Source organism: Salmo trutta, chromosome 20 (genome assembly GCF_901001165.1).
Source record: "Salmo trutta chromosome 20, fSalTru1.1, whole genome shotgun sequence".
Taxonomy (NCBI): Eukaryota; Metazoa; Chordata; class Actinopteri; order Salmoniformes; family Salmonidae; genus Salmo; species Salmo trutta.
The window spans coordinates 40,557,805-40,584,342 of NC_042976.1; positions in this window are offsets into that span (position 1 = coordinate 40,557,805).

Genomic DNA, 26,538 nt, shown 5'->3' on the forward strand with positions numbered 1-26,538 from the left:
AGATTGCAGAAAAAAACTGTTTCAGGTGTTTGAAAAATGTAAAATTCTCCAACTTCCGGGGCCTAGCCTAACTCGAACCCCCCCCACCCAGCCATTCACACATACTTTGAGCCCTCTTGTGGGGACAAACTTAACCTTGCTCAAGTCATCTTTCTTGTAAATGTTCTTGGATTACCTGTTAGCAGTTTATAATACACATCGACTTTGTATATGCATTAGATGAGTTACAGTAGTACATACTCCCAAAGACGGATGAGCAGTACTCCTCAGTCATAGCAGCCATATTTATTTAGACGAGAAGAGAAAGTTTTGGTAAGAACAACTGTAGAGAGAGAACTGCGGACCACCACTAGTCCACCTGACAGTGATGAAGAACATAGGTACGTCCTGGCAGATTCATCGTGAGCCACAGTAAAGAGGTGAGAGGAAAGGAACTCAGAGGAGAAAACAGACAGTGGCTGCACACTGAGATTTACCAATGCGAACACTCCTTAAAGCACTTTCTTTGAGCCATCACAACCACAGCACACTGCTGTGTACTCTTTGTAAAGCAAAGATAGAGTATAGTATAAAGTCGGTCTGTAGGAGTAAGAAGGAAACAAAAGAGGTACTGAAATATAATACATGTAGATAATTCAACGGATGTTGTAGTCGTTGAATCTGCCCTTATAACGTTCCTTTAATTCGACCACTTCGTCCAGTCTTTGTGTTCTGTGATGTTGTGATACAGTTGATGTTGATCACGGTCTGTGCTCTCTATGGTATGGCCGTCTGCCTGTCTGTCTGCCTGTCTGTCTGCCTGTCTGCCTGTCTGTCTGCCTGTCTGTCTGCCTGTCTGTCTGCCTGTCTGTCTGCCTGTCTGTCTGCCTGTCTGTCTGTCTGTCTGTCTGTCTGTCTGTCTGTCTGTCTGTCAGAGCGGAGAGGAGAGGAGAGGAGAGGAGTGGAGTGAGGAACAGCTGAGCCCAGGGATGTAAAGGAGGGCCTGCCTTTCAGATGACTGGGAAATGCTACACTGGGTATTTATACATTCAAGCTGCCCTCTGCTGTTCACAGACTCAATGACAAGACAAAGGGAAGGGAGCAATGGGGAATTACGGACCTGTTTGGTGGCACGTTTCATACTAGGCAGTGCCAATGAAATGCCTCTTTTATACCAAGACTTGTTTCTTCACACATTAAAGATATGTGGAGGAAACTAGTTTTTTCCAATTGTAAAATCATTGAATGCCAGCGTGTCTCTGTCAAGCACCTCAAGGATGATAGAGACCTCAGGATGAAAGGGTTGTTACTTATGTTGCTGATTGTAAATCTGTGGATAAGGCTCTCAGTTGGTGATGTAGACAGCTTAGCTTCAGGCTAGCTATGTCCGCAGAATACAAATTTCATAGCAGACACACAGACACTTCTGGAGATTTACTTCCCATCAAACCAAAATGGGTTCTGTGAAAGTTTCCTGAACATTTGTTATGCTGCGGCAACTGTTTTCAATACAGAAACTGTCCTGTCGTGCTGATGATTATAGAATGTTTGCATAAAACATTTGCCTGATGTTGGGGGTGGCAGGTAGTCTAGTGGTTAGAGTGTTGGACTTGCAACTGAAGGGTTATAAGATCGAATCCCTGAGCTGACAAGGTAAGAAATCCGTTATTCTGCACCTGAACAACGCAGGTAACCCACTGTTCCTCAGTAGGCTGTGATTGTAAACAAGATCTTAACTGATTTGCCTAGTTAAATAAAGGTAAAAATAATTATTTTGCATGGCCTTTTCTAGAACACATTTCATCTGTTCTTTAAAAGGTTCCCAGAATGTTTCATTAGTTTGGTGGGAACATTGTGGGGACATCACAAAAGATTTCTTCCCAAAACACAACTGCCCAGTTGTGCGAATGATTCTACGTTTCTTTTAGGGTGCAAAAAACATTCACCTGATGTTGCAAGAACGTTCCTAGAACAAATGTAATCTGTTTTTTAAAGGTTCCCAGAATGTTTCTTTACGTTGTGGGAACAGTCTGGTAAGAACATTGTGTGGACCTCACAAAATATATGTTCCTAAAACTGTTGGGCTGACATTCAGATAATTTCTGTACCAGGGCGCACAAAACATTCCTTTGATGTTTCTAGAATGTTTACAGAACAGCCTTTCTGAGTTCTTCAAAGGTTCCCAGAGCATTTCATTAGGTTGTGGGAACAGTGTGAGTACATTACAAGAGATAGGTTCCCCCCAAAAAATATGCTCTATTTTGATGACAATCATACAATGTTTAAGGTTAGGTTGCAAAGAACATTCCTATAATGTTGTAAGCATGTTGACAGAACACCTGGTCTAAGTTCTTTAAAGTTATGGGAGGTGTCTGAGATTTTGCAGGAATATTCATGTGATATTCACATAGGTTACACAGAACATTCCCAAAATGTTGCACAATGTTCCAAATAAGTATGTTTTTATGACGTTAATACCATATTTGTTTTATGTTTAACATAACATTCCATTGACGTTCATGCAATATACATTTTAGCTTTACTTGGAGGTCCACAGAAAATGTCAAGAACATTGAGAAATTGTTACCACACTATTCATATCTGAATACAGCCCCATTAAGTTTTTCACATTTGAAGGTGATACAGAGACACATGGCTATTCATTCATAAGATATGTACACAGCATTTAATCATCCATACACAACCATACTTTTCACAGATCTTAATGTTTGGTTCTCAAGCCGGGTCTTCTATCCTCTGCACCACCAGGCAAGCTTCCTTAAATCTTATTTTTTCAGTATATAGCCATGGCAGTATGGTCAGTCAGGAATCCCATGCTTCCTTTTTAGACATCTTAGAAATAACTAACTCAGGAAAATACTGGTAACTGGGTTATTCACCATCACTTCTCCCATCCTCTTTATATGCTGGGTACTTCTGGGCCCATATTTACAAGACGTCCAAGACTATGAGTGCTGATCTAGGATCACTTTCGTTTTTCAGTTCAGGAAAATAAGATAAGGGGGGACCATATCAAGGGTCTCAAAGTAGGAATTGTATTTGGTGTGTTTTTTAAAGTTGGAAAGTCATTTTTTACACAATGTTACATTTTTAACTTCCCTGTGGCTCAGTTGGTAGAGTATGGTGTTTGCAATGCCAGCGTGGTGTGTGCAACGCCAGGGTTGTGGGTTCGATTCCCACGGGGGGCCAGTACACAAAAAAAAATGTATGAAATGTATGCATTCACTATTGTAAGTCGCTCTGGATAAGAGCGTCTTCTAAATGACTTAAATGTAAAAATGTTATCCTAAATTCTGCATTTCTGACTGTTTATAAATCTGGATGAAATAAATACATATTTTCTTTTAATAGATTATATCTGAGCATCAATTTCCAATTTTTTTTCATGGTTAGAGATTATGTAGGATGGAACCTGCATTCTTCAGCTCTGCAGTCAGATCATTAAGCCGCTGCCCCACCAGGAGATAACTGTTGTGTTCTGGGGGATTTCAATCTAATATGGTAAATCAGGACACAGAACACAATTTATCAGTTCTTAAAATGTTCCCATCCTCTCAATATGCTGTGTACTTGTAACACTGTATTTTAGGATTTTCTTTATCAAGTGTTTAAATTCTTATGAAGTGTGATTTTAGTTGGATTGAGCTTCCTTTAAATAACTTAACTTTAACACAATAAATTATTGTGTATTCATATGCTTCTTAAATACAGTCTCAGAACCTTCAAACTAAATAAGAAAACAATTGTACCTTTTCTCAATATCATTCAAATGCATGCAATACCCATTCTGAAAAATTCTGATACACAATAAATATACAAAACAAGATCCAAAGCTGCCATTTTTATCTCCATTTCAAATCATTTCTGAGTATAATTAAGTACCTAAAAAACACAATAGCAAAGAGCAAAATTATAAAATACAGTGTTACAAGTACACAGCATTTAGCATATTTGAAAAGGATGGGAACATTTAAATAACTCAGAAATTGTGTTCTGAATGGCCCTATTAGACAACAAAAAAGTCCACAAGGATACAGCTAGGATACAGTGGAGAAGAGGGTTAATGATATAGTTGCAGATGTGAAGATTGCAGGTTCAGCCTACCTTTTTATTGTTGTTTGATCATTAGGACTGTAAAGTTCCTAAGTGTACGAGGACTCCTGTGGTATTTAGCTGCTTATTTGCAGAAATCCATTGAAGTGTATTTTGAGGCTTTTGCCGAACGTCGCGCTGTTGCAACTGCCTGTAAACACACAGTCCAGTTCAAAGTGAATGATGACAGGCTCTTGTGGCAAATGGATAGGCCTACTGTATCTCTGATTGGTTATGGTGCACCGGTCGGCATAGACTGCAGTGTCTCTTAATTGTCCAAACGCAAGTTCCACTTTAAGGAGCTACAAATGTGCATGCTGAGAATGTTGTGGTAATATTAGTTCAAACTTAAATATGAAATGTTCTAAATGTTCTTGAAATGTTCCGAGGACCTCCTAGACAAAGTAAAATAATATTCTTGCAACATTAAGGAAATGTCCTGTGCAACCTAACTTAAACATTGTGTGAATGTCATCACACCTGGGCATATTTTCTGTTGTGGGAACCAATCTCTTGTAATATATCCACACTGTTCCCACAACCTAGTTAAATGTTCTGGGAACCTTTTAAAGAACTCAGAAAAGCTGTTCTGTCAACATTCTTGCATCATAAAAGGAATATTTTTTGCACCCTGAAAATCATTATCTGAATGTCAGCAAAACTGGACAGTTTTAGTGTTTTCAAATCAAAACAAATTGCATTTGTCACATGCGCCGAATACAGCAGGTGTAGACTTTACCGTGAAATACTTACTTACTTACAAGCCCTTAACCAACAATGCGGTTTTAAGAAATAGAGTTAAGAAAATATTTACTGAATAAATTAAAGTTAAAAAAAGGAGGACCAGTACCGAGTCAATGTGCAGGGGTACAAGTTAGTTGAGGTAATTTGTAGTCTTATGGCTTGGGGGTAGAAGCTGTTAAGGAGCCTTTTGGACCTAGACTTGGCGCTCCGGTACCGCTTGCCGTGCGATAGCAGAGAGAACACTATATGACTTGGGTGACTGGAGTCTTTGACAATTTTTTGGGCCTTCCTCTGACACTGGATGGCAGGAAGCTGGATGGCAGGAAGCTTGGCCCCAGTGATGTACTGGGCCGTATGCAGTACTGTCTACAGCGCCTTACGGTGGGATGTCGAGCAGTTGCCATACCAGGCGGTGATGCAATCGGTCAGGATGCTCTCGATGGTGCAGCTGTATAACTTTTTGAGGACCTAGGGACCCATGACAAATATTTTCAGTCTCCTGAAATGGGAAAAGGTGTTGTTGTGCACTCTTTATGACTGTCTTGGTGTGTTTGGACCATGATAGTTTGTTAGTGATGTTGACACAATCAAACTTGAAACTCTCGATCTGCTCCACTACAGCCCCATCAATGTGAATGGGACATGTTCTGCCCTTCTTTTCTGTAGTCCATGTCTTGCTCACGATGAAGGAGAGGTTGCTGTCCTGGCACCAAACTGCCAGGAATCTGACCTCCTCCCTATAGGCTGTCTCTTTGTTGCCGGTGATCAGGCCTACCACCGTTGTGTCGTCAGCAAACTTAATTATGGTGTTGGAGTTGTGCTTGGCCACGCAGTCGTGGGTGAACAGGGAGTACAGGAGGGGACTAAGCACGCACCCCTGAGGGGCCCCCATATTGAGGATCAACGTGGCAGATGTGTTGTTGCCTACCCTTAACACCTGGGGGTGGCCCGTCAGGAAATCCAGGATCCAGATTCAGAGGGAGGTGTTTAGTCCCAGTGTCCTTAGCTTATTGATGAGCTTTGTGGGCACCATGGTGTTGAACGCTGAGCTGTAGTCAATGAACAGCATTCTCACATACTGTAGGTGTTCCTTTTGTCCAGGTGGGAAAGGGCAGTGTGGAGTGCGATTGTGATTGCGTCATCTGTGGATCTGTTGGGGCAGTACGCGAATTGGAGTGCGTCTAGGGTTTCCAGGATGATGGTGTTGATGTGAGCCATGACCAGACTTTTAAAGCACTTCATGGATACCGACGTGAGTGCTAAGGGGCAGTAGTTATTTAGGCAGGTTACCTTCTGTAACGGCCGTCGTATGAATTGGACCAAGGCGCAGCGGGTTGAGTGCTCATTTTGAAGTTTTATTTTAAATAACCACGAACACTTCACAAAAACAAGAAACCGGACGACAACATAACAGTTTGCAGGCTAACCCTAGCAGTGCAAAACAACCTCCCACAATTCCCAAAACAAACATACTCCTAATTATAGGACCTTCAATCAGAGGCAACGATAACCAGCTGCCTCCAATTGAAGGCCCCAAATCCCAATTACTAAACATAGAAATAAACACCCTAGAAACAGACATAGAACTATACAACATAGAACTAAACCAAAAACCCCGGAAACATAAATCAAACGCCCCTCTACATAAACACACACTCAAAACCATATAAAACAAATACCCCCTGCCACGTCCTGACCAAACTCTAATTACAAATAACACCTTTACTGGTCAGGACGTGACACCTTCGCTTTCTTAGGCACAGGGACTATGGGGATCTGCTTGATGCATGTAGGTATTACAGAATCGGTCAGGGAGAGATTGAAAATGTCAGTGTGGACACTTGCCAGTTGGCCCTGAGTACACATCCTGATAATCCATCTGGTCCCACAGCCTTGTGAATGTTGACCTCTTTAAAGGTCTTGCTCACATCGGCTATGGAGAGCGTGATCACACTGTCGTCCAGAACAGCTGGTGCACTCATGCATGCTTCATTGTTTCTTGCCTCGAAGTGAGCATAAAAGGCATTTAGCCTGTCTGGTAGGCTCGCGTCACTGGGCAGCTCACGGCTGGGCTTCCCTTTGTAGTCCATAATAGTTTGCAAGCCCTGCCACATTCGGCCACCATCAGAGCCGGTGTAGTAAGATTCAATCTTAGTCCTGTATTGGAGCTTTACCTGTTTGATATTTCTTGTTAGGGATTTTTGGGAACCCATCTCTTTTATCAGAGTGGGGGAACCCATATCGAACACATATATATATAAAAAAAACATTCTTGGAACCTTTAAAGAACAAACCATTTGTGTTCTGGGAACGTTCTTGTAATGTCAGGTGAGGGTTTTTTACACCCTGAAAGAAACATTGTAGAATCATCCACACGACTGGACAGTTTTTGTTGTGTTTTAGGAACATATCTTTTGTGATGTCCCCACAATGTTCCCACCAAACTGTTCCCACAACCTAATGAAACATACTGGGAACCTTTAATGAACAGAGTAAATGTGATCTGGGAACGTTCATGCAACATCAGGCGAATGTTTTATACAAACATTGTATAACTAGCGCAACTGGGCGGTTTAGTGCTATGAGAACATTTGCTGCAACCTAACAAATGTTCCGGGAGCTTTCATTTAACCAATTTTGGTTTGCTGGGAAAACATTACTGGTCCATTCTGTTATTACCTAGAAACCTAATGAGAACTTTTGGGCAATGTTCTGTGGTGGTTGCTAGAGATGTTGTACATAACCTTTTATTGAATATTAGAACATTCCAAGGATATTTCATTTAAAACATAATATATATTATTTGTTATCAAAAACATCCCAATGTTAGATAAAATCTTAACTACGTAGAATTTAATGGGAATCTTAGCTAATGTTCTGGGAATGTTCCTGGTTTGATGGGTTGATACTGTATTGCAAAATAGGTTCCAAGAATTTAGCACCAGGATATTCAGGACCAAACTTCCTGTTTATACAGCATCATCATGTCTTTAAAAATCTTAACATTAGTTTATTACAAAGTCTAACCTGTCTGAGTCAAAAAATACTTAACTTAACAATTTACATTAGCCTACTTTGAGAATAGAAACCCTTTATCTTGGTTGAGATTATTTTTTGTTCTTTAACAAACTATCTTTTACCTAGTAAAATTATGCAAACATATTTTTCTACCTGACAATTAGATTATTATTGTGCTGTTAGGAAGATGTGCACACGGAATGATAATTAGCATCAGGAATGCAATTGGTCCATATGCTAACTAGGGTAACATATTTCCCTTTCACATTAACATATCATCTGAATTCAGTTACTTGACAATTGCAGAGATCAACACAGTTTATGTGTCAGCTACATGTATGTGTTGCCTTAGAAAATCTGCTGCACTCTAAGTCAAGTGGATGTTAATGCCGCACAGACCTGTCAGTCCGATTTACTTCACAAAGAGGGAGCATATTTGTGCAATGGCTCCTCTTTCCTCACTTTAAAAGAGGAAATTGTGGAGTTTAACCTCCAAATATTATCTTTTCCCTTTTCTCTTTGTGCGGGAAACGGCCGTACATCCGCCAGGAATTTGGCACAGTCCATACAGTCAAGACGCTGATAATCCCAACTCTTTAAGTACTGATAAGACAACCAATTTAACATAATTATAAACCGGCTAGTGGGAATGGTTGGGATCTTCAGACATTTAATATACATAGGTAGATAGGTAATTTAAATAATCTTAGCATTTTGCTTGCAATTACCACACGTGATAATAGTTTAACTAAATTCTGCTCAGAATGTGGCATTATAAATATAATTGGCTATCGCAGTCAAAGCTACTGATGCATTTATAAAATCACACACCATGAATAGGGATGTGCGCTGGGCTTCATTAGAGAGACAAGGCAGACAAATCCTTTTCTGAAACAAATGCTGTTGACCAACACTATTATTACCTCAGCACTTAATTACTTTTTGGGGTTTTTGGTTTAATTGCTTCAATAAAAAATAATCTATAATGCATTTTTAATTACACTTTCCAAGTGACCTATGTAAAGAGAGTTTTATTACGCAGGCATAATAATTAGCCTGTCACAATTCAGTTAGGGGCTATTGTCTAGTTATCCTTTTCATTACTATTCCTGGCATGGTCACCATTCCAAAGTACTTATTTATTGCGCTCATAACTTTTTGAATAGTAATACAATATATTCAGCACAAGCACATTTGGGCTGTCTAATTTGTCCATTCAGAGTCATGGGGAGGACAAACTCTGGGGAGAATCCTTAACAATAGAACTCATATCTAGAACTTCACTGACAGTTCATCTAAAGTTACTGTTTTCGCTGCTTGCTGAAACATGGTATAATACAGATACATCAATAATCTGTGTGTGTGTGTCCTGTGATTTCAAAGATTGCGTGCTTGTGTCAGTGCGTGTGTGTGTGCCTCAATCCTTAAAAGTATTGATTGTCTGTGCGGCAATATGTTTGAGATATCAAAAAGACTGTTGTCTAATCTGGAGTTTCCTCCTTTGAATGGATATTTACTCCCATTGGAGAATTCATTTTTGTCCTTCCATCTTAACAGGGAATTTTTTTTCCCTATACTGGACTTGAAATTGTGACGCAAGAATTGAGGATCTGTCAACTACTAACCATGAGACTGCTCATTATTGGAAAGACAGGGATATTAAAATGTACATGATCAACGCAAGGTACTTATGTGGCCAGATAAATTACATTCTGCATGACATATATCCCTAATATACTGTATGTAGATAGATTAATTGTTAAGAAAATAAAGATTGGTCATTTTAATGTCTAAAATGTCAATGCCAACTAATTTATAATTACTTTTAGTTCTGATTGGTTGATCAAGCCATTAGAAAGCATCACATTTTACAATACATAATCCCTGAAAGTGATTTCAGGAGCTTGTTTTGTAATTGTGCCCTTATAATCCATGACGTCATTGAAACTCAGGAATTAAGTCCTTGCTTGGAGTTAACCCAGTTTAAAGCCAACCAACTAACAGAGAAAATACAACACACATAAAAGGTACAGTATGTGCAACTGTAGAATATGTGTATATTCTATGATATAACTTCTGATCCAGAATCAGTGTGAAAACCCATGAGTAAACAAGCCTAGTGAACATGTATGAGGTGTTGTGTGGCTGCTCTTGCTCTGTGTTAGTGGTTGAAACAGAATGTGTTGTACATCTGTTGCACAATAAAATGGACAAGTTATTGGGAAGATTAAACTACCAACGGGACATTAAAAACTGTAATATCTTATGCTTCACGGAGTTGTGGCTGAACAACGACAATATCAACATACAGCTGGCTGGTTATAAGATGTACCGGCAGGATAGAACAGTAAGACAAGGGGCGGTGGTCTATGTATTTTTGTAAACAACAGCTGGTGCACGATATCTAAGGAAGTCTCGAGCTATTGCTCGCCTGAGGTAGAGTTTCTCATGATAAGCTGCAGACCACATTGCCTACCGAGAGAGTTTTCATCTATATTCTTTGTACCTGTTTACATACCACCATAGTCAGAGGCTGGCACTAAAATAGCAATAAATGAGCTGTATTCCACCATAAGCAAACAGAAAAACGCTCACCCAGAGGCAACGCTCCTAGTAGCCGGCGACTTTAATGCAGGGAAACATAAATCAGTTTTACCAAATTTCTATCAGCATGTTAAATGTGCAGCCAGAGGGAAAAGAACTCCGGACCACCTACACTCCACACACAGAGATGCATACAAAGCTCTCCCTCGCCCTCCATTTGGCAAATCTGACCATAACTCCATCCTCCTGATTCCTGCTTACAAGCTAAAATTAAAGCAGCTGTGACTAGATCAATAAAAAAGTGGTCAGATGAAGCAGATGCTAAGCTACAGAACTGTTTTTTTTAGCTTAGACTGGAATATGTTCCGGGATTCCTCCAATGGCATTGAGGAAGACGTCACATCTGTCATTGGCTTCATCAATAAGTGCATCAATGACGTCGTCCCCACAGTGACCGTACGTACATACCCCAACCAGAAGCCATGGATTACAGGATTACAGGCAGCATCCTCACTGAGCTAAAGGCTAGATCTGCCGCTTTCAAGGAGCGGGACTCTAACCCGGAAGCTTACAAGAAATCCCGCTATGCCCTCCGACGAACCATCAAACAGGCAAAGCATCATTACAGGACTAAGATCGAGTCGTACTACACCGGCTCTGATGCTTGTCGGATGTGGCAGGGCCTGCAAACCATTACAGACTACAAAGGGAAGCACAGCCAAGAGCTGCCCAGTGACACGAGCCTACCGGACGAGCTAAACTACTTCTATGCTCGCCACGGGGCAATTAACACTGAAACATGCATGAGAGCACCAGCTGTACCGGAAGACTGTGTGATCACGCTCTCCACAGCCGATGTGAGTAAGATCTTTAGACAGGCCAACATTCACAAGGCCGCAGAGCCAGACGGATTACCAGGACATGTACTGCGAGCATGCGCTGACCAACTAGCAAGTGTCTTCACGGACATTTTCAACCTCTCCCTGTCCGAGTCTGTAATACCAACATGTTTTAAGCAGACCACCATAGTGCATGTGCCCAAGAACACTAAGGTAACCTGCCTAAATGACTACCGACCCGTAGCACTCACATCTGTAGCAATGAAGTGCTTTGAAAGGCTGGTCATGCCTCACATCAACACCATCATCACAGAAACCCTAGACCCACTCTAATTTGCATACCGCATCAATAGATCCACAGATGATTTAGTCTCTCTTGCACCTCCCTCTGCAACTGGATCCTGGACTTCCTGACGGGCCGCCCACAGGTGGTAAGGGTAGGTAACAACACATCCGCCACGCTGATGCGTGCTCAGCCCCCTCCGGTACTCCCTGTTCACTCATGACTGTGCGGCCAGGCACTACTCCAACACCATCATTAAATTTGCCGATGACACAACAGTGGTAGGCCTGATCACCGACAACAACAAGACAGCCTATAGGGAGGAGGTCAGAGACCTGGCCGTGTGGTGCCAGGACAACAACCTCTCTCTCTCAACGCGATCAAGACAAAGGAGATGATTGTGGACTACAGGAAAAAGAGGACCGCGCACGCCACCATTCTCATCGATGGGGCTGCAGTGGAGCAGGTTGAGAGCTTCAATTTCCTTGGCATCCACATCACCAACAAACTAACATGGTCCAAGCACACCATCACAGTCGTGAAATGGGCACGACAAAACCTATTCCATCTCAGGAGACTGAAAAGATTTGGCATGGGTCCTCAGATCCTCAAAAGGTTCTACAGCTGCACCATCGACGGCATCCTGACTGATTGTATTTCTGCCTGGTATGGCAACTGCTCACCTTCTGATCGCAAGGCTCTACAGAGGGTAGTTTGAATGGCCCAGTACATCACTGGGGCCAAGCTTCCTGCCATCCAGGACCTTTATACCAGGCAGTGTCAGAGTCAGACTGTTCTGCCACGCGGAGCGAAACAGGTAAACCCAAGAGCAGACTCAGACGAGGAGACTGTGATGAGGTAACCAAGGTATTTATTGAAACACGGGGGGAAGATTGAGTTGAGGCCAGGGGAAGCTCGGGCGGGTTGCTGTAAACCAGGTACGGAGGATGAGGCTGGAGCGAGTGGTGTGTGGACAGGGTAAGCAGGTCCGGATGGGAATCCAAGAGAGCGTAGAGTGGGGAATCCAGGACAGAGTAGCAGGACTGACAAGAAGTCGAACTGGAGACAGGGACCAGAGTCAGAGCGGGCAGAACTGTAGCGGAGAGGAAAACAGTGTCAGGCAAGGGAAAACAGGAACAAACGGCTAGAAACATGGACTGACTGGGCAGAGATTACAATCTGGCAGTGTGGAAGTGGCAGGACTGAGTATTTGTAGAGGTCTTTATTATGGAACAGGTTGCAGCTCGTGGGGATCTGGTCTGACTCCAGAACACCTGTCTCCACCCATACAATCACACACACAGAGAGAGAGAGAGAGGGAGAGAGAGAGAGCACTGGGGGAGTGGCGGCAGGTCAAGGAGACAGCGGATGAGCACTAGAGGGCGTGGCAGGAGCAGATGTGACATGTTCTCTCTGCTACCACACGGCAAGCGGTACCGGAGCGCCAAGTTTAGGTCCAAGAGGCTTCTTAACAGCTTCTACTCCCAAGCCAAAAAACTCCTGAACATCTAGTCAAATGGCTACCCAGACTACTCACATTGCCCCCCCTCCACACCACTGCCACTCTCATATATGAATAGTCACTTTAATTAACTCTACCTACATGTTCATACTACCTCAACCAACCGGTGCCCCACACATTGACTCTGTACCCGCACCCCCTGTATATATTGTTATTTTTTACTGCTTTAATTACTTGTTACTTTTATCTCTTATTCTTATCCATATTTTTTTAAACTGCACTGTCGGTTAGGGGCTCATAAGTGAGCATTTCACTGTAAGGTCTACACCTGTTGTATTCGGCTCATGTGACTAATACAATTTGATTTGATTTGATCTGTAACTACTCATTGCAGTTGTCTCTCCTCATCCTTTCAACCATCTGGGATGTTTTAGCACTGCCACATCAGTGCTTACCTGTAACAGCAGCCAGATATTGTAGAAACAAAAATGCGATTCATACATGCTTCGCCAAAGTTCTCTTTGACTCTCACAGGGAGAAATATGGAGTGATTTCGAAGAGCTGAACATATCAAAAGTACTTACTTACAGTGGTGTGTTGTGAATGAATATGTGCTCTCCCCTCCCCCACTGGATGGCTCTGTGCTGCCTATTCCTTTGTTTTTTGGGTGGCCTTGTCAGTCCTCATCAACTCCCAGTAGCTTCCCCACTGTCTCCCCGAGCTCCTCAGGCTCCGCACAGTCTATTTTCACTACAGCCTCTCACTGGAGCCTTTGAAGAACTGGAGTCCTACAAGGCACATAGAAATATCTACAGAAAAAGTCAGTCCGAATATAGTGTAGGATTTTACATGGAAATTGTTTACGTTATCAATTCTACAAATCTAGTGACTCTTCTGCCCAACTGGTATAGCAATTACAAAATGCTTGTCATTTAATGTACATTTTATGACTGAGGCTCAGAATGTAGGATCATACAATACTGCATATTGATAGTATTTTATTCACTGAGAAGTGTGTGGATGGTATAAACTTGATAACGCCTGTGAAGATGGTATAACCATGTCATACGGAGAAGGCACTGTCAGTCAGCCATATTGACTGCAGAACTGCAGAAATATTCTCAGCATTTCCAGATGGAATTCTGCCTCAGTCAGTATGTTAGAAGCTCAAACCAAACTCTGTCTTCAGACTCCCTGTGTAGGGGCTGAGTGGGGAGCAGCGGGACAGCCCTGGGACTGGAGCAGGCTGTGTTCATGCTGGGCAAAAGGAGAGGCGCCCAAAGCATGAACAATTAGAGGGGTCCCCAGTGCCTCTTTGCTCTCTGTGCTTGGTGGGCTGTGCTGTGAGGCACTGTGAGGCACTGTGGGGGGGGGGGGTTGACTGGGCCCAGCCAGAGGCACGGAGCTAGGGGAGGCTTGCTCTCAATAATCCCCCTGCCCCAAGAGGATGTCATAGCACTCACACTGCTGGAGGCTACATGGAAATGGACTGAGGGCTTCTGGAGGTTTTACCTGTTAAAGGAGTTCATCTTGAGAGACTCACCATGAAGAACACCTTGTTTCAAATACTGCGCCGGGATCTATCAAGTCATTGTCTACTACAATGTGTGCCAATTCATTTGATCGGATGTTAAATATGGTACAGTATATCAGGGTCTCTACAATACAATATCTACTTTCCTCTTATTACAAAAGTCATGGATTCATTAGATTAACGGCGTTATGTGACATCTTAAACAAAACAAAAAAGGAGCACATGCAGCATCATCTATAGCAGGGGTAGGCAACAACCCGGGTCATATGGTGCAGCAGACACTTCATGGTTTTGATTTAACAGACCTGGAAGACCATGTGTTGTATGTAGGTAATCACTGAACTGATCAATTTGCTCAGTTGGTCTGGTGTGGTGCCTGTTTGGAACAAAATCCTGCGGCACTCAAGGAACAGAGTTGCCTACCCCTTATCTAGAGAATATTATGCCCTTCTATGAAATTGTAAGGCAGAGATAAAATGAGCATTAAGCTACAGTTGAAGTCAGAAGTTTGCATACACTTAGGTTGGAGTCATTAAAACTCGTTTTTCAACCACTCCACAAATTTCTTGTTAACAAATTATAGTTTTGGGAAGACGGTTAGGACATCTACTTTGTGCATGATGCAAGTAATTTTTCCAACAATTGTTTCCAGACAGATTATTTCACTTATAATTCACTGTATAACAATTCCAGTGGGTCAGAAGTTTACATACACTAAGTTGACTGTGCCTTTAAACAGCTTGGAAAATTCCAGAAAATGATGTCATGGCTTTAGAAGCTTCTGATAGGCTAAGTGACATCATTTGAGTCAATTGGAGGTGTACCTGTGGATGTATTTCAAGGCCTCCCTTTAAACTCAGTGCCTCTTTGCATGACATCATGGGAAAATCAAAAGAAATCAGCCAAGACCTCAGAAGAAATAAATTGTAGACCTCCACAAGTCTGGTTCATCCTTGGGAGCAATTTCAAAATGCCTGAAGGTACCACGTTCATCTGCACAAACAATAGTATGCAAGTACAAACACCATGGGACCACGCAGCCGTCATACCGCTCAGGAAGGAGACACGTTCTGTCTCCTAGAGATGAACGTACTTTGGTGCGAAAAGTGCAAATCAATCCCAGAACAACAGCAAAGGACCTTGTGAAGATGCTGGAGGAAACAGGTACAAAAGTATCTATATCCACAGTAAAACGAGTCCTGTATCAACATAACCTGAATGGCCGCTCAGCAAGGAAGAAGCCACTGCTCCAAAACCGCCATAAAAAAAGCCAGACTTTGCTTTGCAACTGCACATGGGGACAAATATCATACTTTTGGAGAAATGTCCTCTGGTCTGATGAAACAAAAATATAACATTTTGGCCATAATGACCATCGTTATGTTTGGAGGAAAAAGGGGGATGCTTGCAAGCCGAAGAACACCATCCCAACCGTGAAGCATGGGGGTGGCAGCATCATGTTGTGGGGGTGCTTTGCTGCAGGAGGGACTGGTGCACTTCACAAAATAGATGGCATCATGACAAAGGAAAATTATGTGGATATATTGAAGCAACATCTCCAGACATCAGTCAGGAAGTTAAAGCTTGGTCGCAAATTAGTCTTCCAAATAGACAATGACCCCAAGCATACTTCCAAAGTTGTGGCAAAATGGCTTAAGGACAACAAAGTCAAGGTATTGGAGTGGCCATCACAAAGCCATGATCTCAATCCTATAGGAAATGTGTGGGCAGAACTGAAAAAGCGTGTGCGAGCAAGGAGGAATGGGCCAAAATTCACCCAACTTATTGTGGGAAGCTTGTGGAAGGCTACCCGAGACTTTGACCCAAGTTAAACAATTTAAAGGGAATGCTACCAAATACAAATTGAGTGTATGTCAACTTCTGACCCACTGGGAATGTGATGAAAGAAATAAAAGCTGAAATAAATAATTCTCTCTACTATTATTCTGACATTTCACATTCTTAAAATAAAATGGTGATCCTAACTGACCTAATACAGGGAAGTTTTACTAGGATTAAATGTCAGGAATTGTGAAAGACTGAGTTTAAATGTATTTGGCTGAGGTGTATGTAAACTTCCGACTTCAACTGTATTTCCAGACAGTCTTTTTATGCTTTGATTAGCTTAGAATTTCTACTTGAAATTCCCCCAGACCCCTGGCATAATCTATTGGCCCAGCACAATATATGTAATGAAGCGTCACCTTGTTGTACAACTTAAAGTGAGTTGTCCCATGTGAATATGACCACAGTCAAAACCATTGCCCCTAATTAGGGCTACATGCCCAAGAATGTAAGGAGAAACTTAGTGGAAATAGAGAAAGGTCTTTCAGTCTACTGCCACTGGCTGTCTCAGTCCCTTAATGTATTACCACCTGCAACCGCAATCACTGCTGGAAAATGTAAATGATGGTGATTCAGAAGAGACCCAGAACCAAACTGTTCAGAAACACAGGCGAGGTGATTTAAAACATTGGCTGTAATGAAGCTGACCGTTGGCAGCTCTGATCTGAATGTGATGGGAGAAATTAGGGGCGGGAACAAGGTCAGGGATGGAGACGGAAAAGGGCAGAGCGGCAAATGAAACGCAGAGAAGAGGAATTCTGCCGCCGACTGTCGACGGGGCTGTTGTTTACTTCTTGTCATACAAACAGCGGCCAGAGGGTTTTGTCGTCTCGGTGAAGATGAGATTATCAATGATATGTGGATGTGTTTCAGCAGCTAAGAGACTACAGACAGCCCTGTTCCCCTTAGGAGAGAGGTGGAGGTAGGATTGGCTCTGACTCTTCACTTTTCCAAGCTAAGGTTTCTTGTTTCTTCACTCTGGTCTATTTTGACAACCGGTTTTTCCCACCGAATTTCCCTATCTCTATACATACCACAAAGGATCATAAAACACTATTCATGCTATACTGGCATAACATGCTCAACTCAATACAGTATTATGAGATACATAATGGGGAGGGAGGGGGGGCAGAAGGTTGATGGGACTCCTCCTAATTACCTATATGAATTACTTTTTTTTTAATTAATATAAAGAAATCCCACAAAATGATACAAAGTCGGAGCCAAACACATTTACAATAGAATTAGTCTACTATGTTTACAACCCTTTGTGGCATTCCTCCTTCCTCTATACCATCAAAAGACGTAAGACAACCAATACCAGGCCAGAGCTTGAGACTGATGTCTGCCAACTGATCCCTGAGATTGTGATGGACAGCCACTGACCACCACTCAACTGGCCCTGGCTTCTCCACACTGCTGAGCACAGCAGGTAGTGTGAAGGCTCGCTGAGATTCCCAATAAAATGGACATTACAGGGCTAAACAACAGGAAGCCTAGCAGAGGTGAACGTTAGGCAGGTAACACTCTTCCATCACACAGTGTACTTGGGGTTCACAGACTTTGTTCTGTTTCACAATTGCAGCATAGACCCACACTGAGGTAGATCTTATTGAAAAACCAACAGCTTAAATGACCACCAATTCACTCATGGTGTACTCCTGTAGAACAAAGAGCTCATATATGCAGTAGATCTGTAATAGATTACTGATCATTTGTATTTGTCTGGCTTTCCAAGGCATACTATGCTGATTTGAATGGGTATTGACACAGAAAACCACTCTACATCCATCCTCACTGTTGATGAGTCTGATAAGGATGCATTAGAAGATTTTGGTGTTTGTCTATCTGTCCTTAATAGAGCATACCTAAAATCCCATTCAGACACTTTCCAAAAACAGCTTGTATAATGCAGGTTACATAAGTGTCATCTTTATCTGGTAAACATTCCCACGAGCGTTGAAAAGAAAGGCTCTAGATCATTTACATGGCTAATTTTCACATCCATTAAAGAGATGAATGTGTTGATACTGCTGCAGTGTTTATCGGCGTTCCCAGGGGATTCATTAAACTGAACACTCCCTTCAAAACATAATCTATTGCTTAATTAAACTTCCCAAATATGAAATCTGAACCCACATATCAGGAGAGAAGTTATCGCTTTGTTGTTCCCTCATTTGCACAATATTTTAATGAACATGTTGCGAAGATATATTACCATTTGCGTGTAAATAAAGCTTTTCCTTAAGCACTTTATGCCTTTGATTTGTGCTGCCATGGATCGTAAGTCATCTTTTTTTTTTATGCCAAACGAATCTCCCAATTAAAAAAAATTCAGACTCATTGACTGCTTAGTAAATTTCACAGCTTCTAGCTCTGAAGTACATCATTACAATGTGTGAAATTTGAATCAGAGATGTTGTGAAGCAACTACGATCGACTGACGCCCGTAATTAATGTCCTCTGTCATAGAGATTATGATGGCAAATTTGAATGTGCGAGTGTTTTAAAGAGCAAGGGGAAACGCATTAGCTGAATTACATAGCATGAAGGGAGGAGAACTAGCCATCATGGTTTTCTGTCACTTTATGTATCCACTGATTGTCTTTGTTGTATGGGATGCCGTTATTTTTCCTTTAATTGAACAACATTTTGTTAGGCATACCGAACTTCTCATTTGCCATGCATACATTTCATGCACGGATTGTTGATACCTGTCACAGTCAAAGCGGATTGGTCAAATGTAGGATGCAACAATGTTGAAATAACGTGGCATGTATTTAATTACTGTAGGTCAAATAGAGTAGGCTATATAGAATTCATATTGTTGCAAGCAAAATCAAATGAATCTTTATCAAGATGGAGTCCTTCATGAATGAGTACGTAGCACATATTTATGCTATTATTTCACATTATAACTACAAATAGAAGTGAAATGTATCCTTATGAAAATTCTATTGTATTACGAAAAGCTCCAGTCTACCGTTTTTTTAAGTGAGTGGGTTGTGTTTCTGGGATCATTTGTTTTATAATCCTCACTAGCTCATTAAATGCAATTTGTGCATTATACTTTTATTTTCCTGCACATTCATCTGCACACTTTATCCAATCATCAACTTTACTCAACTCCCAATAAAGAGAGGTTGATTCTTAAGACGAGTTGCTGCTCAGAACACATACACACTTGATGTGCTCACTGATCACGGATGGCAAACTGACATCTGCTTCAACAGTCTTCATTTGACCTACTGAGAGAATGTTCCCATTGGTCCTATTTGTCAGTTTAAGTCATCTTTCAGCTACATTTTCCCCTCAAAGCTAAGATTTTATACAGTATTGGGAGCTGTACACTTAAATTATTCTAAGTATATCATCATGATGGGTAAACTAAACATACGTTAATATAAATTAAATCACTTTGAAGGCATGCATTTATAGGGGATTCAAGTAATGGCTACAAACAATATCTATAACTTGTGGACATTTATTACAGTAATTCCATTCAGGTTGAGATGATAATGATCCTAAGCATCCCACCGGCCCTACAGTGGCTGTCATCACATCAGTGAGTGTAACTTGTGCTGCAGGCTGCAGAGAGAGAGAGGGGGGGGTGGGGGCCTGATGGGAGTCTGTAGGCCTGGCCTGGCAACGTGCCCAACTGTTACCAGGACCGTTGCTCTCTCCTCTGTCACAAGCGTTTGTTTCACAAGCCTCCTAATCAATTGGAATGCGGCCCTCGGATTGGAACTTGGCACTGAGCTCTGTCCTCCCATTGTGGCTCCTGCTCAATGCTCAGAGAATACCACACGTCAGTCATGTTGCTTTCCAATTTTCCTCCACACTAAGCGGGGAGGAAATTAAACAAATTGAACATTATTGTATTGCACTGTGCCGGCCCGCTTGTGAGAGCAGTGTTCCTTTTTTTTGGTAATCTACAGTGCAGTGTGTGTGCATGTGTCCGTTTGCTTGAGTGCTTTGCCAGGTGTGTGCCCTATTGTGTTTGGCTGACAAGCAGTGTTAATGAAATCACAGGCGACAGGCCGGTGAATAAAGGGGACCTGTGAGATCCTGTGAAAACACTCCCCATGTGGATGAGCTCTGGGAACTGCACTTATTCGAATTACTTCAGACAGCGTTGAGTGGGATCACGGCGAAGCCACACTATCATTAGTCCTCTTGATACACTGTCTGGCTGGAAGATGCAAATTGCTGATTCTTCTCACAATGGCAGACAGCGACAAACATGAGATAAAGGACCCGGCTGGAACTAGAAGACTGATAGGCCATCGCCTCGACAACAAGCGAGTGCATCAGCCTCTGTCTGCGTGTTGGCATGTATTCCCAAACAAATTAAGGGCAGCTTGCCTCTCACCGTCTCTGTCTTAGCCTACCAACAGATTCATCACAGCCTGGGTTAAACAGGGATAAAAACTATTAGTGTCATGTTAGGCTGATAAAGAGTGCTGCCTCAATTGCCCGTCCACAATGGTCAAAGTCTGGCCGGGGTATTGATTTGTGTTACATAAATCTTGTTTTCTGTCTTTAGTAGTGAATCAGGGATGACCCCAGGGTTTAACAAACATTGTAGAGCCTTTCAGCTGGCGTGTGAGCCAACAGCGGCCGTGCATTGCAATAGCCATGTCCCATCTTGTCACTTCTTTGCCTCCATAGCTTTACTAATTGCTGGCAATCGACACACAATGCGAAGGGGCTGAAGGAGAGCAGTGGGCTCCTCCAGTTATGGCACTAACAAGGACTTTGAGCTCCTGTAGCCAAAAACAATCAACAATGGATGTGAATAAGTCGGCAGGAGTCTCTCCCAGTTACAACCTGGATTAATTGGCATGAAAGTTTCCAACATAGTCAGCGCCAGATCACATTAGGCTGATGTTGATTTGACGCGGTACATTTCTGGTACATTTCTACAACAGCAAATCCCTCCTTTACCCACTGAATGATACCATAGCACATAACTGCAAATTAGCCACTTATTTGGCCCTTACTCTCACATACAGAGTACATTTGACTCTTATTTAATTGTGTCAGAATATTAATTGAACAAAAACAATTTAGTGGCGTACCATCACTAGCAGAGTGCATTGAGGAGGATGTGGAAATGTAGCAGTGCTAAACTTGATCCAATGTGTTTGGATGGTTAGGGACCTCCCCTATGGTCACGTAATGTTTAACAATGATTGAAAAATACATTCAATGTGATTTCAATTGTTTCATCTTTTTGCAGGATATATAATACATTTGTTTGTGGCTTGGGAGATTGCAATGGCAACAGTAATGACAATATCTGCAGGTGTCATTCATCATTCAGCATTTATGACGTTCTGTCTCACTAAATGCCACAGGATTCCTTTGAGAGCAATGCTTGATTATACACTGAACAAAAATATAAACGCAACATGTAAAGTGTTGGTCCCATGTTTCGTGAGCAGAAATAAAAGATCCCCCTTAATGTTTCATACACACAAAAAGCTTTTTTCTCTCATATTTTGAGCACAAATTTGTTTACATCCCTGTTAGTGAGCATTTCTCCTTTGCCAAGATAATCCATCCACCTGACAGGTGTGGTATATTAAGAAGGTGATTAAACAGTATGATCATTACACAGGTGCACCTTTTGCTGGGGACAATAAAAGGCCCCTCCAAAATACACAATACCACAGATGTCTCAAGTTTTGAGGGAGCATGCAATTGGGATGCTGACTGCAGGAATGTCCACCAGAGCTGTTGCCAGAGAATTCAATGTTCATTTCTCTACCATAAGCCGCATCCAATGTTGTTTTAGAGAATTCGGCAGTACACCCAACCGGCCTCACAACCGCAGACCATGTGTAACCACGCCAGCCCAGGACATCCACAAATGGCTTCTTCATCTGCGGGATCCTGTGAGACCAGCCACCCGAACAGCTGATGAAATTGTGGGTTTGCACAACGGACGAATTTCTACACAAACTGTCAGAAACCGTCTCAGGGAAGCTCATCTGCATGCTCATCGTCCTCACCAGGGTCTTGACCTGACTGCAGTTCGCCGTTATAACTGACTTCAGTGGACAAATGCTCACCTTCAATGGCCACTGGCAGGCTGGAGAAGTGTGCTCTTCACAGATGAATCCCAGTTTCAACTGTACCAGGCAGATGGCAGACAGCGTGTATGGCATTGTGTGGGCGAGCGGTTTGCTGATGTCAACGCTGTGAACAGAGTGCCCCATGGTGGCGGTGTGGTTAAGCAGGCATAAGCCACGAACAATGAACACATTTGCATTTTATCGATGGGAATATGAATGCACAAGGATACAGTGACGAAATCCTGAGGCCGAGTGTCGTGCCATTCATCTGCCGCCATCACCTCATGTTTCAGCATGATAATGCACGGCCCCATCTCACCCATTGAGCACGTTTGGGATGCTCTAGATCGACATGTACGACAGTATGTTCCAGTTCCCGCCAATATCCAGAAACTTTGCACAGCCATTGAAGAGAAGTGGGACAACATTCCACAGGCCACAACAGCCTGTTCACCTCTACTGTATGTGAAGGAGATGTGTTGCGCTGGACGAGGCAAATGGTGGTCACACCAGATACTGATTGGTTTTCTGATCCACACCCCTACTGTTTTTTAAAGGTATCTATGACCAACAAATGCACATCGGTATTCCCAGTCCTGTGAAATCCATCGATAAGGGCCTAATGTTTTTATTTCAACGTATTGATTTCCTTATATGAACTGTAACTCAGTCAAATCTTAGAAGTTGTTGCATGTTGCCTTTATATTTTTGTCCACTGTATTTAGATGTTTAGATTTTGAAACTGCTGGTATGCCATATTCATATGACTGAACATAATCACACCAATTCTAAAAAGAGCAGATGCTGTTCAGGTTATACATGGCATAAAATGGCATAAAATGATGCTACTGTATGTGCTACCATTGAGAATATTGTTTGGGCATATCGAGATAAACGGCATTGTAAAACCCTCCAAGTGACTTGAGTGAGATATCTAGGCCTACTATTGTTTTGACATATAAATTATGGCCATTTAAAAGCACTGCAGATATAAAAAGATATGTTAATCTGTTTTACTGGACCAACCTGTACATAATGCCTTAAATAAATGAACAAATAAATTCCATAGCTGCGGGTGTTGTTGCGGTATACAAATGGGCACCTATTATTAGTGCTTTGGAAGCCATAAAAGTTCATGAGTAAAAGTGGTTAACAGTGATCAGCTGACCTGCTGAGAGGTGTATGTATGTATGTGTGAACGTGTTTGCATTTTTGCGCTCTCTAGTGGGGACCACAATCGAAAAGCCAAATGTGTAAATAAATGATGGTTATTGTTGTTATTTGCATTACATTCAGTTCTGGGATTATACCTTACATTTTCCTACAAACATGTATTCATGTAAGACAGTGATTTGGGCAACATGAAAAGGAAACCAAAAAATAGGATGTGTTATTAATACTGTATGCAATATTTCTATGGCATATGAGAAATGTCATCACATTTACAGTTGTCTGTAAGAGTTCAAGATACTGAGTACGAGGCAACGCTGATATTTTATCATGAACAGCGGATTATCTAGAGCGCGTATAGATGGGTTAGCTGACAAAGTCATGAAAACGATGTGGCGCTTCCCATGGGGCAGAAGTCAGCGTGCTGTTGTGATTCTGGGCGGCCAGTTTTCGAGCAAGAATGACAAGAAGCTGCCATGTGGTGAATCGTAAGTGGCTCGTCTCGGCTCGTTTCATCTTGTTCCTGATACCATGTCTTATTTTGAGGTGTTTTGATTGATTTCATGCCAATGCTAATAGGGCTCAAATTCACTAGCTGACAACAACAGTAACGATTTGAGAGACAACAAGTGCCCATTGTGCAAATTCATTAATTATTTCAATAAACACTGTAGACTAAATAATTATATCTTACATGTTGTCAGCAATCTAAGCCAAACCGTCTTTTTCCCCCATAGTTGCTCACACCTCGGTTTTGTTGGTAAACAACCAACCCTGTTGTATTTGTGTTTCCGTCCGTTCGTGTGCGTGTGTGTCTGCAAGAGATAGATAAAAAGATAGCTAGCGAGAGAGAGCGATATTTAAAGTGCTAGATATTGAAAAGGGAGGGTGGAGGGCCTCTGGAGGCCCCTGGACCAGCGTTCACCCTGCTGCCAGGCACGCTATACACACCAGAGACCTTATTTACCCAGCAGCCCTGGAGAGGACTGGACCTGAGATCTTATTTACTCAGAGCCTGGCCAGCCATCAGGTGCTGAGGGGATCTGACCAGCAGCTAAAGCAAATACCCAAAATCAAAACCAACCGCTGAGGAAGAGAGGAACGCACAGCCAAGGTCCTTGTCAAGCGCTAATGTTTACTCTTTGGTTTGGAAGGCTTTTGGATGGACTACATCTGAAGAGTTCCCTTCAAATCGCTTATAGCCCTTCCACTGCTAGCTAGCTACCACTGCTAGCTACTCTTTATTCCTCATCTACCCGCAGTCATGTGGACCTCTCCTGTCTTTTAAACCTGCCGCTGCCACTGGTCTCCGGGATCAGACATGGTGTCGGGGAGAGAGATGAAGACGGGGGAAAAAAATGCTCAGCTAATGACTAGCTCTTATGCATCAGTGCACTTACTAATGAGCTTCCAGGGAGAGGCTGTAGGAGCCGGGAGCGAAGGCTGAGTCGGGATGTGAGAGGCCTAGGCCATCACTTTCCCGCTGTGATCCCTGCCTTCCCACTCACAGGGAGCCCGAGCTCCCAGCCACTAATGAGTGTTAGAGGGAAAGTCCAAGCCAGGCGTCCACCTGCCAGCCTTGAGAGCCCAGCCCGGTGCAAAACAGCGGGGGTCAGACACATTCCTGAGCTCTTAATAATTCACATCATATTGATTTCCTTACTGTTAGACACTCACCTGCATGGGCTCGCTCTTTCACAAAGCAGCACATTCTTACCAGAGAGAGGAAGTATAACAGATATTAAAGAAACCGTGTTTCTCTGCCCAGGTTCCAAGCAAGTTAAACGTAACTTTCAATTGAACCATCTGTGCTCTAGTCAGACTACTGTGCTCTTTACATGTCAACTAGGGGCCTGTAGACATGAAGGTCTTTCTGCTCATCTAAGGCCCTTAAAGCAAGATATTAAATGTACCAATAACAGTGGTTCAATTGGTATGTTTAATATGTTTGAGTGGTAGAGGAGTGAGGACTCCTTTACCTTCTCTGTAATGTAAAACACAGACATCACCTATGTGCTCTCTCATTTACATGCAGCGTCTTGCCATACATACATTTTTCAGGGAAAATCCTTATTTTTTTATAGGAAATAAAAAACAGAAGTTATTCAACCAAAAAAAAGCCCTATCAAAAGGTAGGAAAAATGCAAAAACCAAACTAAATTATGCAGTTGGCATTCTGTTTAAACTCTCATCAGAAACAGAGGGAGGAAATTAGTATTCTCCCATTGTCAATATGCTGATCTGTATACTCAACCCATTAAATATGCACCAACTTAGAACACAGACTTCTCCTCACTCTGATTTATAATTCAAATGATATGAATGTTACATAGGTACAGTACGGTGGCATTTCGGCCCTCAATAGAGCCGCTTCCATTAAGCTATTATAATAGCCAGGCGTTTGAATAACTCTCTCCATCTTCCTGCTTCATGGGAGGGAAAAGAAAACTTCTAAGTTTACTCCGTCTGTCTCTCGGTTTCGAAAAATACCCAGACAGTGAGCACACAGCCATGTGGTCAACTGTAAACAGCCATACAGCCATGTTGTCAACTGTAAACAGCCATACAGCCATTTGGGGCCATAATGTGTTGGGGGAGGGATGCTCTCCTCTCCTCAACCATCCCTGGCTCAACTACAGGAGCCCATATGGTGGATTTTTAGCCCAGCTCTGCTCGTCTGACTACATACAGTATGGTATTCTGACACCCGTCACGCATGGCCCGGAGCACCACTTCTTCATATCACCAGTCACACACACGTCTGTCTTCTGTCCCACAGAGGTCACTATAGGAGCATCTGTCTGAAATCATCCAGTTGTTTTTCTCTGTTCGAGAATGGATAATTAAGCACAGGTTTGGGACGAACGTTACTGCATACGTGTCGTCTGTAACATACCAAGTTTATTTAATACATTTTGTGTTCAAAT